The sequence below is a fragment of the Elaeis guineensis genome, unplaced genomic scaffold, assembly GCF_000442705.2.
Source record: "Elaeis guineensis isolate ETL-2024a unplaced genomic scaffold, EG11 Super_Scaffold_1000265, whole genome shotgun sequence".
NCBI lineage: Eukaryota > Viridiplantae > Streptophyta > Magnoliopsida > Arecales > Arecaceae > Elaeis > Elaeis guineensis.
This window is the reverse complement of record NW_027332432.1, coordinates 549,750-569,749: the sequence shown is the minus strand read 5'-3', so window position 1 is coordinate 569,749 and position 20,000 is coordinate 549,750. Positions and strand designations below refer to the sequence as shown.

Sequence of the window (20,000 nt, the reverse complement as noted above, 5' to 3'; positions counted from 1 at the left end):
ATTCGATCTAATAAGTACCTTGTTCAGAATGAGAAATTCTATGGCTCGAATCTTAGTATTCTCTTATTATCACCTGTGTCTACTATTTAGGCAGAATGCCGTCGCCTATTGTCACTAAGAAACTGAAAGAAACCTCAGAAATGGAAAAAGGGAAAAGGAGGAAGAAAGCATGTAGAAAACAACTTCCGAAACGAAGGAGACTAAACAGGAACAAGAGGATCCGCCGAGAAGACCCTTCCCTTGTTCGGAAAACAGGAGATCCGAAAAAATAGATGAAACGGAAGAGATCCGAGTGAATGGAAAGGAAAAAACAAAGGGAATTCCACTTCACTTTAAAGAGACATACTATAAAGATAACCCAGTTTACGAAGATTCTTATCTTGATACCTATCAAATAATTGGGAATTGGGAAGACTAAAGAAGAGAAAAATGAAAAGACTTATTCTGGTTTGAAAAACCTCTTGTGACTTTCTTTTCGTATAAACGATGGAATTGTCCATCGATATATAAAAAAATGATCAGTTTGAAAATGCTGTACGAAATGAAATGTCACAATATTTTTTTTATACAGTCCAAGTAATGGGAAACAAAAAAATCTTTTTACATATCCACCTAGTTTATCGACTTTTCGGAAATGAAAACGGTCTTGTACACGACAAAAAAATTATCCCATGAACCTGTATAATTATTGTTATACCAATGAACAAAAAAAATACAACTTGAGCCAATAATAATAATCGAATAAAAGCTCTAGAAAAAGAAAAAAAGAAAAGATTTTCTCTAAATGCTAAAAAAAGGACAGATTTGCAACATGAGAAGAACAAGAATGCTTGATCAAACATAATCCTTTATGAGCGGACCATGCCTGACAATAAAAAAAATGATTTACGTACAACATGGATTTTATCCCTTATAGGAAGATTCCATAAAAAGTCTTTGGATAAATAAATCCATGAGCTACTTCCTAATAATTCCGAGAATTGAACATCAAAAGAATTCGCTTGGTGGCGGAAATCATTTTTGAATTATATGTAATTCCTTAACTTCACTTTCTTTGAATTCACACCCAATTTTGTTGAAAAAACTCTTCTATTGGCAGAACAAAGAAAAATCGATTCAGAAAGTCAAGCAAAATCTTTGAAATTTGTATTCGATATAATTACAATTGATCCAAATGATCAAACAACTAGAAATGAATCTATTGGAATAGAAGAATCAGTAAAAAAGTTCTCGATGGTCATATAAAGACCAATGTTGGAAGAACAAGGAAGAAAATGAGGAAAAATCGACGGAAGATAGTGAAATTCGTTCAGAAAAACCAAATATTGAAATTTATACTGATAATGAGAATAATACCAATTCTATTACTAATAAGGATAATAATATTGATAGTGATCAAAGAGAAGAGGTGGCTTGATACGCTACCCGCAACAACCGGATTTTCGTAGGGAATAATAAAAGGATCCATGCGTACTCAAAGACGTAAAACAGTTATTGGCAAATGTTTCAAGCAAATGCGCATTCCCCCCTTTTTTGGGTCGAATAGACAAAACATTTTTTTTTTCTTCTTTGATATCTCTGAAATGATGAATCTCATTTTAGGAATTTGTCGAGAGAGAACCGGAATTGAAAATTTCCAATTTTGAGGAGGAAGAGACAAAAAAAAGAAAAAAAAAAACGAGGAGAAAAAAAAAGAGGAAAATGAACGGATAGCAATTTCAGAAACTTGGGATAACGTTCTATTTGCTCAAGTAATAAGAAGTTCAATGTTAGTAACCCAATCTTTTCTTAGAAAATACATGTATTGCCTTCATGATAATAGCTAAAAATATTGTCCGTATTTTATTAATTCCAATCGCCCGAGTGGTATGAGGATTTGAAGGAATGGATAGAGAAATACATGTTAAATGCACCTATAATGTGTTCAATTATCGGAAACGGAATTCCAAAAAATGGTTAACAGACGGTATTCAATAAAGATTCTATTTCCTCTTCTAAACCTTGCGAAAATCTAAAATACGATCTCATCATAAGATCCAATGAAAAAAAAGGAAAAAAAGAAATTTTGTTTTTTAACAATTTGGAAGGAAGCAGAAGTTCCCTTTGTTCTCCCCGAAAACGACCTTCTTTTTAAACCTATTATAAAGACCAAAAAAAAAATAGAAAGTAAAATTCTAAAAGTTTTTAAAGAAAAAAAAGATGGGTTATCAAAATATTCTAGTTATAAAACAAAAATGAAGGAACTTGAAAAATAAACCCCATTTCTTATTTGGATTGAGGAAGTAAAAGTATATAAACCGAATGAAAATGTAAAGATTCTAAAATAAATAATAAGATATTCGCAAATCAACCATTCGAATTCGATCCATGAATGGGCAAATTACCACTCATAGAAAAAAAAATAAAGGATCTGCTGACAGACAGTCACAATCAGGAATCAAATAGAACTAGAACGAATTAGAAAAGACAAGAAAAAAATAGTTCTAACTTGTGATGATAAAAAATCGAATCACAGAAACATATTTGCAGATATTTAAAAGAAAAAAGATCCGATTTATACGTAAATTAAATTATTTTATGAAATCATTCATTGAAAAATATACATAGAATCTTTCTACGTATATTACTATTTTAGGATCAATGCACAACTTTTCCTTGAATCAATAAAAAAATTATCACAAAATCGATTACAACGATGAAACAAATCGAGAAGGAATTGATGAAAGAGATCAAATACAATGAACTTATTTCGACTATAAAAAAATCGTTTTCAATACTAAATCAGTAATAATAATTCAAATATTTATTATAATTATTATAATTATGATTTATCCTCTTTGTCCCAAGCATATGTATTTTACAAATTATCACAAACCCAATTACTTAACAAGTATCACTTGAGATCTGTACTTCAATATACCAGGACCCATTCTTTTATTAAGGATAAAATCAAGGATTATTGTATGACACGAGAATATTGATTCCAATCAAAGCAAAAGAAAATTTATAAGTCTGGGAAAAAATGAATGGAAAAACTGGTTAAAGGGCCATTATCAATACAATTTATCTCAGACAAAATGGTCTCATTAGTACCTCAAAAATGGCGAAATATAAATCAACCAACGTTCTATGATTCAAAATAAAAACCAATAAATTTGATTCACATAAAAAAGAAAAGACCAATTAATTCATTACATCGAAGCAAAATACTATGCGATGGCAGTGGATTCATTGACGAGTCAAAAAGAAAATTTAAAAAACACTACAGATATTATCTTTACACATAAATATATGAATTATGGAAAGAAGGACTCATAATTTATGAATCAACATTACAAGAAAAGGAGACCAAGAAATTCCATACAATCAATACACTGAAACCCGAATCATTTATGTATGGTAAGATATACCTATTAGTAATTATCTAGAAAGGAAATATATTGCTACACATAAAAATCTGATAGAAAATATTGATTAGAATCTCCATATTATCTTAGAAAAGATATTTTTTCTAAGACAATTCATCAAGGAATTAAACATCCAATCAAAAAGTGTTTTTTTTGATGGATGGAATGAATCAAAAAAGGTTTATCGTACCATATCAAATCTAGAACCCCGTTCCTCCCAGAATTTGTGCCACTCTTTGATGCATATAGGATTAAACCATGGATCATACCAATCAAATTTCTTCTTTTAATATTATTTCTATAAAAATATAGTCAAAATAAAAGCATCAACAAAATCAAAATAAAAAAAATCTTCAGATATCACCTAATCAAAAAGAATATCTTAAATTAGAAAATTCCAACCAAGGAAAAAACGAACAACAGGACAAGAAAATCTTGGATCAGATCTACGAAAACAAAAAAAAAAAAAAAAGTTGAAGACAATTACGCCGAATCCAGACATTAAAAAAAGTAAAAAAAAAAAACAATCCAAGAAAAGAAGGAAACAAATTCAATTTCCCCGAAAAATAATTTCCTTTTTCAATCAAGATGGAAGACTCCTTGAATCAAAGAATGATCGATAATATCAAGGTATATTCACCTACTTGACCGATAAATCCAAGTAAAATTGCTATATCTCGATTCAAAAAGGAAGATAAATCTGGGTGAATGTAATTCAAAAATCCAACTCTAGAAAATTATAAAAAAAGAATATTGATTGTCAACCGATTCGTTTATCTATAAAAGGGGATGGAAAATTATTATATATCAAACCCTAGTATTTCATGATCGATAAAATTAACACCAAACTAACAGAAAATGATAAAAAAAAGATATGTTGATAAGAATAATTTGATAAATCCGTTGCAAACACGACAGATGCTTGGAATGGAACAAAAGTCATTATGATTCTTTGTTCCTGAAAATATTCTATCTCCTAGACTCTAGAAATGAAATTCAATTTTTATCTCGTAATTGAATTTTGTGGATAGAAAAGTATTTGCAATGAAAAAAGCAACATAAGAAACTCTGGAAAATTTTTGAATGAGGACAAGCATTTATACTATACAATACAAAAAAATCATAAGCAAATGTTTCTTGGCCAATACCGAATAGAAATTACTTATAATCGCTATGGTTATACAATAACGGCAGTCGTTTCAGTAGTCGAGATATATATTATCCACGATTCAGAATGAATTTTTAATTGATATTCCTTAATCTTGATATTTCGTAATGAAGCCGAAAATTATAATAATACGCTGTATTACATTCTTACATGACACGATTAATGGCGTATCAACCAATTCTTATCTAGACGAAATCCAGAATCTTTTAGTACAAAGAAATCATTCTCTCCATGAATAGAAATATCTTTCTCTATTCTATCCAATTTTCAATGGATAGAATAGAAAGAAAGAAAAAATCCAAATTTTGTTTACTAGATTAAAAAACTGCTAAAGATTATTATTTTATTCCTGATCATTCGTAAAGTAAAATAAATCCATGAAAGAAAAAAAGATAGAAAATTTTTTATGATCAAAAATCATTACTAATAGTATCCAAGAACAAGAAAAAACAAGGTTTAGTGAAAAGTAATTCACCAGTAAGATACGTAGACTTACTTCCCATTTGTAATTGCACAAAAGAGATTTTTATCCAAAGAGGTCTACAATAATTCGGGAAAAGTCAACGGTCCTGACTTAGTCAAAAAAAAATAGATCTGTATAAAAGAAATTAATGGATCATTGGATATCGAACCAAAAACTCATTAATTTAATCTTGGAAATCTTTTTTAATAGTATTATTAGATTTTTATTTTGAGAACCTCGTTGAGGAATTCGTGGAATAATGAATTAAGGAAAAAAATATTGACCCATATAGCAGCCAAGAAAAATCTATGACATCAATCATGTACTCCGACTATCTTATCAATGATGGTTCTGACTATCGTTACTCCGATGGTAAAGGTTATTGATTGCGAACATATTGGATATTTACACAGAGGAAGGGAAAAAATAGCAGAAAACGAACAATGTTACAAATCTCCTTATGTAAACGTTGGGATTATTTTAGCTACTATGTTCACAGAGGCAATAACGTAAATGCACCAGAACAATTGAAAATGTTCAAGTACCGCTCAGAGAGCCAGTTATATCAGAGTAATTATGCTGGAGCTGAGCCATAAGCTTCTCATTTGTAGGCTGGACCTTTTATGGCAGATATCGGTGCACAGACTCTATTTTTCATATTTTCAGAGAGAGAAGATATGACCATCAAGCCGCAAGGTATGCGAATAATGCATAATTATTTCCGCATCGGAGGATAGCTGCTGATCTACCTCATGGTGGATAGATAAATTTTGGATTTCTGAATTATTTTTACAGGAGTTGTTGAATATCAAAACTATTACACGGAATCCATTTTTTTGGAACGAGTTGAAAGAGTGGCATTATTGGTGGAGAGGAAGCAATAATTGGGTTTACAAGACCAATGTTACGAGCTTCTGGAATCCAATGGGATTCGTAAGTGATCATAAGTTACAAGAATCGATGGAAGTCCTGGCAAAAAGAAGAAAGTCAACTCGTTTACTACAATAGGTAAAGGGGAATAATAATAATTCAACAGGGCTCTAGAAGGAATTCTAGTCCCTAAGAATATAGAAGTCCACGCTTTGATGACGACAAAAAAATCCGAATGGGAATGATCTGGAATATAGATTTATAGAAAAAACATCACCCAATTGATTTTTCAAACAAGAACTTATCGTCAACAGTAGAAGCCCAAAAGAGAAATAGGAATTATTTGATAGGATAATAGCATTTTCCCCTGGAGATGGAAAATCGTACCATCCGTTTCATCAATTGCAAGTTCTCCACTAGTTAAAAGAATGAAATGGCTGATATTCATTGCATACTAGAGTATAGATATCATTATGGGATTGATCAGTGATCGTGAAATGCAATGATGACACAGAAGTAAAGCTATCAACATTTTCTACATCGGAATCCATAAAAGAAATCTATGGATTCAATGATGTTGTATCCATTTTTACACTTAAATTTGAAATCAAAATAGGGACAGTAAGGTGGTTAAAAGAAAATATCTCAATGATACAACAACGTATTGGGCCTGAATACATGCGGTCCGTTGGAAATCTCAAGCTCTAGCGGATGGACTAAATATTTTTAAGGGACCTATTCCCATCTAGAGGAGATATCGTTTGTTAGTGTCGGACCGTCTATAGCGGTCATATCAATCTACAAGTTATTTAGTAATTCCTTTATAATCCGACCCTGTTTTAGGTGATCCAGTATAGGTGTTTATATGGACACCATTTCAAGATCGCCCCATTGCTCTTATTCAGGATATCGACAAGATAATAATATTCTTTTTCAGGGGTTTACGAGCGACTGCTCAATCTATTAGTACAAAATACCATAACTCGTATGTATCAATATCTCAACGTGTGATTCCTTGGAACATGAACTTTTACCTCTTCTAAAAAATAAAGAAAGAGGTGAATGTATTGAATAGATATGTTTTTATCATCGATGAGTTAAACCAGATAGTTATATGAGTGAACAAAACAGCTTAAATTTGCAGTAAGAAGAAAAAATCTCATTCCTAGTACAGAATGAAATTAAAGTAAACATAAGCAGCGAAACTGTTACCAGATTGAATTCTGATAGCATCATATCTGAAGCGGTGCAAAAGACAACGATGGTTTCCACTACTGCCATTAGTATTAAATACCGGGATCAATAAAAATTCGTGGACAGTATAGGAACAAAGGTACAAGATAGTAATGATAATGTTATCCAAAAAAGAGATATTTCTGCATAAAACGAATCATAATAAGGTTTAGTGGTAGAAATGATCAAGAAGTATCTCCCTACGATTCCGATCTCGAGTATGCATTCACTGATAAGAAAGACTATCAGAACGAATTAATCCTTTATTTCTAAATACCTTCTAGACAGAAAAGGAACAAAAAAATGGAATGCAATAATCGAATGAATGAAAAAAATTTTATAAAATAAAAAAGATCTTTATTATTCTTTCTTTCCTATACCGTATCATACATACGGAATTCTTATCATTACATGAACTAATGCATATATATATGTAACGAATATTTATTGAAAGATAAGTTATACCGAACAAAGAAAAATTATCATTATAAGGATGAGATCAATTCGAACACTTTCTTATTCTACGCGGACAGAATTCCATTGTCTAGATTTGGGACTGGACTCTCCGACTATCTTTATTCGATCTATCCTCCAAAGAGGTGAAAATACCGAACAGTCTTACATTTATTGTGCCATAGAGGAGCCGTATAAGCTGAAGTTCATGTACGTTTTTTAAAAGCGATGGAACAATGATGTATTATCGACATGATATCTAACTAGTTCAAGTAAAGTGATATAGTTGAAGCACAGTCAAAAATATGATTTTGGGGTGAAATCTGTGCGTCAACCTATAGGGTTATTATGTTTTCAATTTCTCTCTAGCCGAATGTGAAGATTGCCATTTGATTACCGGAAGAGAGAGGAATTAGTAGCAGTCTATCAAACGAATATTCAGGTATCAAATTCGGATTATATATATTGCTTTACCTAAATCTATTACTTCTTCATATTGTAACAGTTCTACTTAGGTGGGTGAATTTTCTATTCCGTACATATAATTCCTGAACTTTCGAATAAATAAAATGGCGGATTTTTGGAATACAGTTGGTATCTTATACATTAGCTAAAGCTTATTGTTTCTGTTCAATTCCTATCACAACAAGGTGGACTTTGCCTAGGATAAGAATGGACCAGCTATTAAATCTTGGATGAAAATTTCTTTACCTATTCTTAGGTAATCTATTATTGACAACTTCTTCCCAACTTGTTCACTATAAATAAGAAAATACGATAACGATATTCCAGATCATAACCTCTTTCCAAACAAGAGAAAGAAACATCAATTTATTCCTGGATATTTACAATATGTTCTCTATGGTGACTGGGTTCATGAATTATAGTCAACAAACAATACGAGCTCAAGTATATTGGTCAAAGTTTCGTAATTACCTTATCCCACACAAATCGTTACCTATAACTATTCAATATCCTTATGAAAAATCGATCACATCAGAGCGTTTCCGTGGTCGAATCCCTTTGAATTTGATAAATGTATTGCTTGTGAAGTATGTGTTCGTGTATGCCCGATAGATCTACCGTTGTAGATTGGAGATTTGAAAGAGATATTAAAAAAAAACAATTGCTTAATTATAGTATGATTTTGGGGTCTGTATATTTGTGGTAATTGTGTCGAGTATTGTCCAACAAACTGTTTATCAATGACTGAAGAATATGAACTTTCACTTCTGATCGTCACGAATTGAATTATAATCAAATTGCTTTGGGTCGGTTACCAATGTCATAATGGAGATATACAATTCAAACAGTTATGAATTCGACCAAATCAAAATAGACAAAGATAAACCCTTTGATTCAAGAACGATACCAATTACTAAAATTTTGTTTTGATATAAAAGACCCAAGCTTTTTTTATTTTGTTTGGTCAGTAACTACAAATAATAACTAATAATTATTGATTGTTGAGAATTATTCTTTGATTTAAACTGAGAATATATTTTTCGTGATGATTTCGAAATATACAATCCCCATTACTCTTTTCTCGATAATTTTATCTATATCTACATAATATAAAAAAAAAAGTTTTAATTCAATTAGGAATGTATCATATACAAGAAAAAAATGGGGCAACCCCTTTTCCTTTCCTGGACCATTCAGTAAGGTCATGAAATATTTCGACTTATTTATTAATTTATTATTTAATAATGGATTTACCTGGACCAATACATGATATTCTTGTAGTATTTTTTGGATCAGTTCTTATATTAGGAGGTCTGGGAGTAGTATTACTTACCAATCCCATTTTTTCTGCCTTTTCGTTGGGATTGGTTCTTGTTTGTATATCCTTATTCTATATTCTATCGAATTCCTATTTTGTAGCTGCCGCACAGCTCCTTATTTATGTTGGAGCTATAAATGTCTTAATCATATTGCTGTAATGTTCATGAATGGTTCAGAATATTCCAATGATTCCTATTTTGGACCATTGGAGATGGGGTCACTTCACTGGTTTGTACAAGTATTCTTTTTTCACTAATTACTATTATCCCAGATACGTCATGGTACGGAATTTTTTGGACTACAAGATCAAGCCAGATTATGGAACAGGACCTAATAAGTAACATTCAACAAATTGGTATTCATTTATCAACAGATTTTTATCTTCCGTTTGAACTCATTTCCATAATTCTTTTAGTTTCCTTGATAGGTGCAATTACTATGGCTCGTCAATAACAAATACTTAGAATTAAATTCTAAGATTTAAATTCTAAGATTTATAAATTCTAAATAAATAAAATAAATGGAAAGGTTTAAGGTTTTTATAAGGTTTTTAATTAAACCTATCTATTGCCAATACCTTCTTTTATTCTGTAATCGTTCTATTCTAATCAATCGAATCGGTTGAATTGTTGTTCATATTAAAATGAATCGAGATTGATAAGGAGTTAGTCAATGATGTTCGAGCATGTACTTTTTTTGAGTGTCTATTTATTCTCTATCGGTATCTATGGATTGATCACAAGTCGAAAGATGGTTAGAGCACTTATGTGTCTTGAGCTTATACTCAATTCGGTTAATATCAATCTCGTAACATTTTCTGATATATTTGATAGTCGCCAATTAAAAGGCGACATTTTCTCAATCTTTGTTATAGCTGTTGCGGCTGCTGAAGCGGCTATTGGGCTAGCTATTGTTTCATCAATCCATCGTAACAGAAAATCAACTCGTATCAATCAATCGAATTTGTTGAATAATTAGTTATGATCATAAGATACATAATATCACATAGAATATTAATCTATTAGATATTATATTAAAAATATCAATTTATTTATAAATTGATATTTTTAATATAATATTATTAATATAATATCAATTTATTCTAATCTAATTTATTAGAATTAATACGTTTTTATTAAATTAATATGTTATTATTAATTTTTTATATATTTTATTATAATTATCATATTATTTATTATAATTATTTAATTATTATATAATATAATAATTAAATAATAATTAATATACTTATATAATAATTAATATACTTATTTATTATTATTATAATTTTATTATTTTGATTTTTATTATTATATTATTATAAATATATAAAATATAAATATAAATAAAATATAAATATAAAATATATATATATTTTTAGTATTGAATTAATTTACTATTGAATAATAAATATTTTCATATTGAATAAATACTTTGAATTAATATTGAAATATTGACCAATTTGTTGGTCAATTTGAATTCACATGTGCAACTCGCATGATCATGGTTGTTGAAAGAGAAATCAAAGTCTCTTGGACTTTTCTCATGAACAGGTTTAGAAATATATTGATTCTTAAAATTTTGATAAACCACCGCTTCGTCTGGTGTCTACAATATAAATGTATGATTCATTTACTACTAATTTTACCAGATCGAAAATTTTTTATGCTCAAAACTGGAATTTATAGATCCAATGTCACATTCAGTAAAAATTTATGATACATGTATAGGGTGTACTCAATGTGTACGAGCCTGCCCCACAGATGTATTGGAAATGATACCTTGGGACGGATGTAAAGCTAAGCAAATTGCTTCCGCACCAAGAACCGAAGACTGTGTAGGTTGTAAGAGATGTGAATCCGCCTGCCCAACAGATTTTTTGAGTGTCCGTGTTTATTTATGTGATGAAACAACTCGCAGCATGGGTCTATCTTATTGATACGTTACAAAAAACTCCACTTGAATCATTTGATTCCTCTTACCGACAAAAACCCGTGCTCGATAAAATTTATTATTTCGAGCACGGGTTTTTCTGGTCAAAACATATCTTGTCTTTATCACGAGTTATTTTCCTTGGTTAACAATACTTGTAGTTTTGCCGATATTCGCGGGTTCTTCAATTTTCTTTTTTCCTCATAAAGGAAATAAGATGTTTAGATGGTATACTATTTGTATATGCTTATTAGAACTCCTTCTAACAACCTATGCATTCTGTTATCATTTCCAATTGGACGATCCATTAATCCAATTGGAAGAAGATTATAAATGGATAGATATTTTTGATTTTCACTGGAGACTGGGAATCGATGGACTTTCCATAGGACCCATTTTACTGACAGGATTTATCACTACTTTAGCTACTTTAGCAGCTTGGCCAGTTACGCGAAATTCGCAATTGTTCTATTTCCTGATGTTAGCAATGTACAGCGGTCAAATAGGATCATTTTCTTCTCGAGACCTTTTACTTTTTTCATCATGTGGGAGTTAGAATTAATTCCTGTTTACTTACTTTTATCCATGTGGGAGGAAAAAAACGTCTCTACTCGGCTACAAAGTTTATTTGTACACGGCAGGGGGTTCTATTTTTCTCTTAATAGGAGTTCTAGGTATGGGTTTATATGGTTCCAATGAACCAACATTAGATTTTGAAAGATTAGCTAATCAATCATATCCTGTGGCATTGGAAATAATATTATATTTTGGTTTCTTTATTGCTTATGCTGTCAAATCGCCGATTATACCCCTGCATACATGGTTACCAAATACCCATGGAGAAGCACATTACAGTACATGTATGCTTCTAGCTGGAATCTTATTAAAAATGGGAGCATACGGATTGATTCGGATCAATATGGAATTATTACCCCACGCTCATTCTATATTTTCTCCCTGGTTGGTAATAGTTGGAACGATGCAAATAATCTATGCAGCTTTAATTTCTCTCGGTCAACGCAATTTTAAAAAGAGAATAGCCTATTCCTCTGTATTCACATGGGTTTTACAATTATAGGAATTGGTTCTATAACCGACATGGGACTCAATGGAGCCATTTTACAAATACTCTCTCATGGATTTATTGGTGCTGCACTTTTTTTCTTGGCGGGAACGAGTTGTGATAGAATACGTCTTGTTTATCTCGACGAAATGGGAGGGATATCCATCCCAATGCCAAAAATATTTACCATGTTCAGTAGTTTCTCGATGGCTTCTTGCATTGCCAGGAATGATGGTTTTGTTGCGGAATCAGTAGTATTTTTTGGAATAATTACTAGTCCAAAATATCTTTTAATACCAAAAATACTAATTACTTTTGTAATGGCAATTGGAGTGATATTAACTCCTATTTATTTATTATCTATGTCACGTCAGATGTTCTATGGATACAAACTATTCAATGTTCCACACTCTAATTTTTTGATCTGGACCACGAGAACTATTTGTTTCAATTGTATCTTTCTACCCCATAATAGGATTGGTATTATCCTGATTTCGTTCTCTCGTTATCAGTTGACAGGGTACAAGCTATCCTATCTAATTACTTTTATAGATAGTGTTTCATTAATGAGACAAAAAGTCTTATAATCTTTAATTTAAAAATTTTTAAAATCGTTCGCTGTACAATGCAAAAAAATAAAGTGAATTAGAATTGTAATGAGATGCATTTCGAGTTTTTGTTTTGACAACCTGTCAAAACAAAAACTCGAACAAGCAAACTTTCGTTATATATGGGACGATATTCTTATGTATTTTCATGTAGCTTATTCAATTAGAGTTAATGTGAATGAACCATAACTATGTAAACCTATTCCTAATAGATTGACCCCAAAATAGCATATCCAAATTATAAAAAATCCTATAGAAGCTATAAGTGCCGAATTCGTACCTTGTAAACTTTGATTTGTTCTAGTATGTAAATAAATCGCGAATACGGTCCAAGTAATAAATGCCCAAGTTTCCTTCGGATCCCAACTCCAATAGATCCCCATGCTTCATTGGCCCATACTGCTCCACATAGAATGCCTATGGTTAAAAAGTAAACCCTAAACTAATCATACGATAACTCCAATAATCCAAATGCTGAGTCAATTGATATTTGTAATAATTTCGAAATGAAAAAGAGAAGGGTTTTAATTTTAAAAACCCTTCTTCTTTTTTCATTCAAGTATTTAATCTCACCAAAGAAAAATGGTCTAATTAAGAAATTTTTTCTTTTACAAAAAAAATGTATGTTGTTTCGAAATGTAATGATAGAAGAGCAATTGATAATAACGATCCGCATAAAAGAGCTGCATAGCTCAATAACATCATACTTACGTGCATCATTAACCACTGAGATTGTAGAGCAGGTACTAATATTGCGGATTGATGCATTTCAGTTGAAAGACCCGACGTAGCGAAACCTTGAGTAAAAATAGTACTTGGGGTAGTTATTATGCTTAAATTATTTTTATGGTTCGATTTCTTGGAAATTATATGAATAATAAATAAACTACATGAAAGGAAGATTAATGATCGTATAAATTACTTAACGGAAAATGTCCCGAAGAAATCCAACGAGAAATTAATAATCCTGTTATAGAGAAAAAGGTGACTATCATCCCTTTTTCCGATGAATCACGTAATCCTACGATTTCGTAGACTAATAAGTTCATGAAATGAATCGTAATTACAATTGAAATGATCGAAAAAGAGATATGAGTTAATATATGCTCTAAAGCTACAAATATCATAGAAAAAGTGCCTCCTATTACATTACAGGATTGAAATCGGGAATTAAATACATTATAGGATACATTGCGCCTCTTTTAAGGATGCCGCCACTCGGACTCGAACCGAGATGCTCTAGCACTGCTTCTAAGAGCAGCGTGTCTACCGATTTCACCATGGCGCTTACTTGAAATAATAATATCCAATTCATGTTGAATCGTCAAGAATCAAGGATTCAATATAGTCTAGAAACATTAGAATCGATGAAAAAAAACTCGTTTAAATTCATATTTGAATCTTCATTCAATAAAATAATCTTAGTTAGTATCGTCCTAGGTTCAGTTTTAACAATCAACTTTCACGTACTATAAACTAAGTTCCCCGATACAGTTGAAATTTCGATAGTTTTGTTCTCAGTCGAGGTATAGAATTAAGAATTGTCCTTTTCTTTCTATTTTTTTTGATGATTTGTTTTTCATTTTGAATCCGATGAAATCGGATTCAAAATGAAAACATTGATTTTTTATTGAAAAAAAAATCAAATACTAAGATCTCATATGTATTACAATTTCATCACTAAATCCATTTGGAATTTTTCTAACGATTCCGATACTTTAGTATCATTAAGTATTAATACTCTTCATGTGTATATGTATATAAATAAGGTAACATTTACCAAACCAATTAAGTTTTAGGCTAGGCATATAAAAAAAAGAGTTTAAATTTCTATGGCAATTGTACTATTCACAATAGAAAAATAGGATTAAGATTTCTATTGTGAATAGTTAATGGATAGGGAAAAATACTATTCTTAACTTAATAAGAATAAGAACCAATATACAGAAAACTCTTATTCTACATACCGCAGCTAGTTATAACTAATATTGAGTAGTTCAATACATTAATTAATGTGAATCGTTCATCTTAAAAAATTTTCAGTTCTTCGGGCTATGTCAATTCCGATTATCCCAAGACTTATTATTTGTTTGTCGCACAAAAAAACTTTTTGAATGTCCGGTAGAAACCGATTTCGCTAAAGAAAAAGCTTTTGCTGCAGTTAAATATCCTTTTTTCTTCCAAATATTCCTACGAATATGTTTTTTTGACATAGAAATACATTTTTTTGGAACTGCCATTCAAAAAGGGTTACTCATTTTTATTATCGTTGTATGTGAAAGACATGTATTGTTCGGAATAGATCCTTTTTTTTAATCATTATCTATACTTTATTCTGTGAATAATAGTTTTTTTTTAACTTTCAACATTTAACATAATTTAACATTTAACATAAAATAACAAATAATATATATATATATATATATATTATATTTTTTTTTCATTATTATTGTTTATCCTTTTCGAAAGAGATAAGAATTGGTGATCGGAAACAATTATTAATTATAAATATAAAAAAAATCTCAATTTGTTTGTTTTCTTATGGAACATACATATCAATATGCATGGATAATACCTTTTCTTCCACTTACAGTTACTATGTCAATAGGATTTGGACTTATACTTATTCCGACAGCAACAAAAAATATTCGTCGTATATGGGCTTTCCTAGTATTTTTTGTTAAGTGTAGCTATGGGATTTTCGGCCAATCTGTCTATTAACAAATAAATGGAAGTTTTATTTATCAATATCTATGGTCTTGGACCATAGATATTGATTTTTCCTTAGAGTTTGGATATTTGATCGATCCACTTACTTCTATTATGTCAATACTAATTACTACTGTTGGAGTCGTGATTCTATTTATAGTGACAATTATATGTCTCACGACCAAGGATATTTGAGATTTTTTGCTTATATGAGTTTTTCCAATATTCCATGTTGGGATTAGTTACCAGTTCTAATTTGATACAAATTCATATTTTTGGGAACTAGTGGGAATGTGTTCCTATTTATTAATAGGGTTTTGGTTCACACGACCGATTGCGCAAGTGCTTGTCAAAAAGCTTTTGTAACTAATCGTGTAGGAGATTTTGGTTTATTATTAGGAATCTTAGGTCTTTATTGGATAACAGGTAGTTTGGAATTTCGGGATTTGTTCGAAATAGCTAATAACTTGATCCATAATAATGGGGTCAGCTCCTTATTTGCTACTTTGTGCGCCTCTTTATTATTTGTCGGTGCAGTTTCTAAATCTGCACAATTCCCCTCCACGTATGGTTACTGATGCCATGGAAGGACCTACTCCTATCTCGGCCTTATACACGGCTACTATGGTAGCAGCAGGAATTTTTCTTGTAGCTCGGCTTATTCCTCTTTTCATAGACATACCTTATATAATGAATTTCATTTCTTTAATAGGTGTAATAACAGTACTATTAGGAGCTACTTTTTCTCTTGCTCAAAGAGACATTAAAAGAAGTTTAGCTTATTCTACAATGTCTCAATTAGGTTATATTATGTTAGCTCTAGTATAGGTTCTTATCGAGCGCTTTATTCCATTTGATCACTCATGCCTATTCTAAAGCTTTATTGTTTTTGGATCTGGATTATTATTCATTCAATGGAACTATTGTTGGATATTCACCAGAAAAAAGTCAGAATATGGTTCTTATGGGTGGTTTAACAAGATATGTTCCAATTACAAGAACTGCTTTTTTATTAGGTACACTTTCTCTTTGTGGTATTCCACCTCTTGCTTGTTTTTGGTCCAAGATGAAATTCTTAATGATAGTTGGTTATATTCACCAATTTTTGCAATAATACTTATTTCACAATAGGATTAACCGCATTTTATATGTTTCGGGTATATTTACTTACCTTTGATGGGTATTTGCGCATTTATTTTCAAATACAGTAGCACTAAAAGTACTGTTCTATTCAATATTCTATGGGGAAAGAAGCACCAAAACAGTCAATAAAAATTTACTTTTATCAACAATGATAGTAAGGTCCATTTTTTTCAAAGATAATATCAAATTTTTGATAATGATAAGATACGATACTTTAGTACTTACTTTGGAAATAAATATACTTCCATGTATCCTCACGAATCAGACAATACATGCTATTTCTCTGCTTGTATTGGTACTATTTACTTTGTTCGTTGGATCAATAGGAATTTCTTTTGATCAAGGAGTAATGGATTCTGATATATTATCGAAATGGTTACCCATCCCAAATCTTTTCCATCCAAACTCGAATTATTCTGTGAATTGGTATGAATTTTTTACAAATTCCATTTTTTCAGTAAGTATAGCCTTTTTTGGATTATTCATAGCATATATTATATATGGTCTGTTTATTCATTTTTCCAGAATTTGGACTTATCAATTCATTGTAAAAGGGAGCCTAAGAGAATTATCTTGGACAAATAAAAAATATTATATACAATTGGTCATATAATCGTGGTTAATAGATATTTTTATACTAGAGTTTTAGCATGGGTATAAGAGGAATAACGAGCTAACTCAGTTTTTTGATAGACATATATTGATGGATTACAAACGGAGTTGGTCTTACAAGTTCCTTATAGGTGAAGGGATCAGATATATGGGGGGGGGCGAATCTCATCTTATTTATTCTTATATTTTTTTTATGTATCAATATTTTTATTATTTTTTTGTTCATTGGTATAACCCAATAATTATACAGGTTCCATGGGATAATTTTTTGTCGTGTACAAAGACGTTCTATATTTCCGAAAAGTCGATAACTAGGTGGATATGTAAAAGATATTTTTTGTTTCCATTATTGGACATGTATAAAAAAATATTGTGAATTTCATTTCGTAAGCATTTTCAAACTGATCATTTTTTATATATGCAATGGACATTCCATCGTTTATAATGAAAGAAAGTCAAAGAGGTTTTTCAACCAGAAATAAGTCTTTTCATTTTTCTCTTTTAAGTTTCCAATTCCAATTATCTTGATAGGTATCAAGATAAGAATTTCGTAACTGGGTTATCTTTATAGTATGTTCTTTAAAGTGAAAGTGGATTCCTTTGTTTTTCCTTCCATTCATCGGATTCTCCGTTCATCTATTTTTTCGGATCTTCCTGTTTTCCGAAAAGGGAAGGGTCTTCTTCGGCGGATCCTCTTGTTCCTGTTTAGTCTCTTCGTTTCGGAAGTTGTTTCTACATCGCTTTCTTCCTCACTTTCCCTTTCTTCCATTTCTGAGGTTTTTTCAGTTTCTTAGTGACAATAGGCGACGGCATTCTGCCTAAATAGTAGCACAGGTGATAAATAGAGAATACTAAGATTGAGCCATAGAATTTTCATTCTGAACAAGGTACTTATTAGATCGAATAGAATGATTTTGCGTATCCAGAATAATACCAATCCAACCATTTCATGAATAAAATGTGACAATTAACCAACCAAAAACTACTTGTTACAATAAATCTTGTTGTTGCATCGAAACATATAAATGTTGACTAATTGGCTAACGTTGACTTGGTAAATGAAATGGTTGAATAATTGAAAATTAGATTATTCAGGAATACACATTGAATGCTGAGATTACGCATTGAATTTCTGGTAGTAGATCCATAATAAAAAAGTTTTTGTGATTGTTCCAGAAGAAATGAAACAAAGATACGGTAGAACTAGGACAGTTATTGTATGAGGTCTACCCAATGCTAGATGCAGAGGCGCATATAGATCGATATGACATCATGAGCTGTCCGTAATAAAACAGTTGTTGCTGATACCTCTTCTCGGTTCCTTTTCCATAACCGAGTCGGAGAAGGAGAGAGAAGAGGGCCCTATGGAGAATGTGGTCAGAATCCATAATAGAGTCGCCACAACGACCGAATTTATTATTTCATGCATAAGGATATAGATTACTAGTAGAAAGATTTCAAATCATACAAACTCCCTTTTTCTTTTCTATTGCAATTTCTCGATTATTATATGATGATTTCTTAACTTTCATATATAGAAAGATAGACCATAATGACATCTCTTATGTCAATGACACACCAAGGGATATTAAATGAATGGAATTGGGATATAGATGGAATATATGAAATAGAGCCACTTTGAGGTTCCTATGAAATGAGGCATGGAACGGAGCCACTAGAAGAAGTTCGGGAGTTACGAAGGAAGCTTCGGACCATATTGTTCATGGGTTGAGAACGGGAGTTGAACTCTATGAGGTCGAATCTCCGTTGTTCTCAGTAGCTCAGTGGTAGAGCGGTTGGCTGTTAACTGACTGGTCGTAGGTTCGAATCCTACTTGGGGAGATTTGATTAATTCTTAATTAAGAATGAAGAATTGAATTAAAGGGCTCGCTTTGACCGTTAGGAGTAGGTAACCCGTTCCTGTCTTTGTTTCTATTGCATTCTATCTCATCGTATCACATTCTGCTGTTCTACGATATTTGAGAATCGCCGTCAATACCTCGGCGTAGATCCGGGATAATCCTTGTAAATAGCCATTAAGAATTCTCAGATCAGATGATGTACTAGCAGTGCATCTTTGATGCAGTCATCGATTCTCCCGATAGGCCACAATTACCGCGAGCAAACATATTAATGACGAGGAACGCATTTTTGCTATGCTACTAATATTTGTACTTGCTCTGCTATTCTGCCCAAGCCTGGCTGAGGAAGAGTTACGGGGAGTAAACACAAATATGCTGATTCCAGACTTGGTTATTATATGTAATGATCGAATCATTCACGATAATAAAAGAAAAGTAAGGCCATTCCATTTCGACAAAGACCATACCAAGTTCAATAGCTTTGCGTCCGCTATCCCGATCATGATTTTCCTACTCCAGAGGTAAGGAAAGGCCTTCCTTTTTGGAAGGTTGTGGGCGAGGAGGGATTCGAACCCCGACACGTGGTTCGTAGCCACGTGCTCTAATCTCTGAGTACAGGCCCACCCCGTCTCCACTGGATCTGTTCCGGGAGTACCTCAAAAGGAACCTTTCCTCTCCTCAGCCATTCGGGT

At 31.5% G+C, this 20,000-nt stretch overlaps 1 non-coding gene and 6 pseudogenes across 1 annotated transcript; 6 read left to right on the top strand and 1 right to left on the bottom strand.

Annotated features, from left to right (window-relative positions):
• LOC140854590 (uncharacterized mitochondrial protein AtMg00370-like) overlaps window positions 1-272 on the top strand; it is an 894-nt pseudogene extending 622 nt beyond the window's left edge.
• An 809-nt stretch (window positions 273-1,081) lies between these two features.
• LOC140854589 (protein TIC 214-like) lies at window positions 1,082-3,143 on the top strand (annotated as a pseudogene).
• A 73-nt stretch (window positions 3,144-3,216) lies between these two features.
• On the top strand, window positions 3,217-4,055 carry LOC140854588 (protein TIC 214-like; annotated as a pseudogene).
• Window positions 4,056-5,407: 1,352 nt separating this feature from the next.
• LOC140854587 (NAD(P)H-quinone oxidoreductase subunit H, chloroplastic-like) lies at window positions 5,408-5,975 on the top strand (annotated as a pseudogene).
• Window positions 5,976-6,586: 611 nt separating this feature from the next.
• On the top strand, window positions 6,587-8,933 carry LOC140854586 (NAD(P)H-quinone oxidoreductase subunit I, chloroplastic-like; annotated as a pseudogene).
• A 9,149-nt stretch (window positions 8,934-18,082) lies between these two features.
• Window positions 18,083-19,994, bottom strand: LOC140854583 (putative protein TIC 214 N-terminal part; annotated as a pseudogene).
• On the top strand, window positions 19,217-19,288 carry TRNAN-GUU (transfer RNA asparagine (anticodon GUU)). The gene has a single exon. It is a non-coding gene; the product is annotated as a tRNA-Asn (tRNA).
• Window positions 19,995-20,000: the final 6 nt, after the last annotated feature.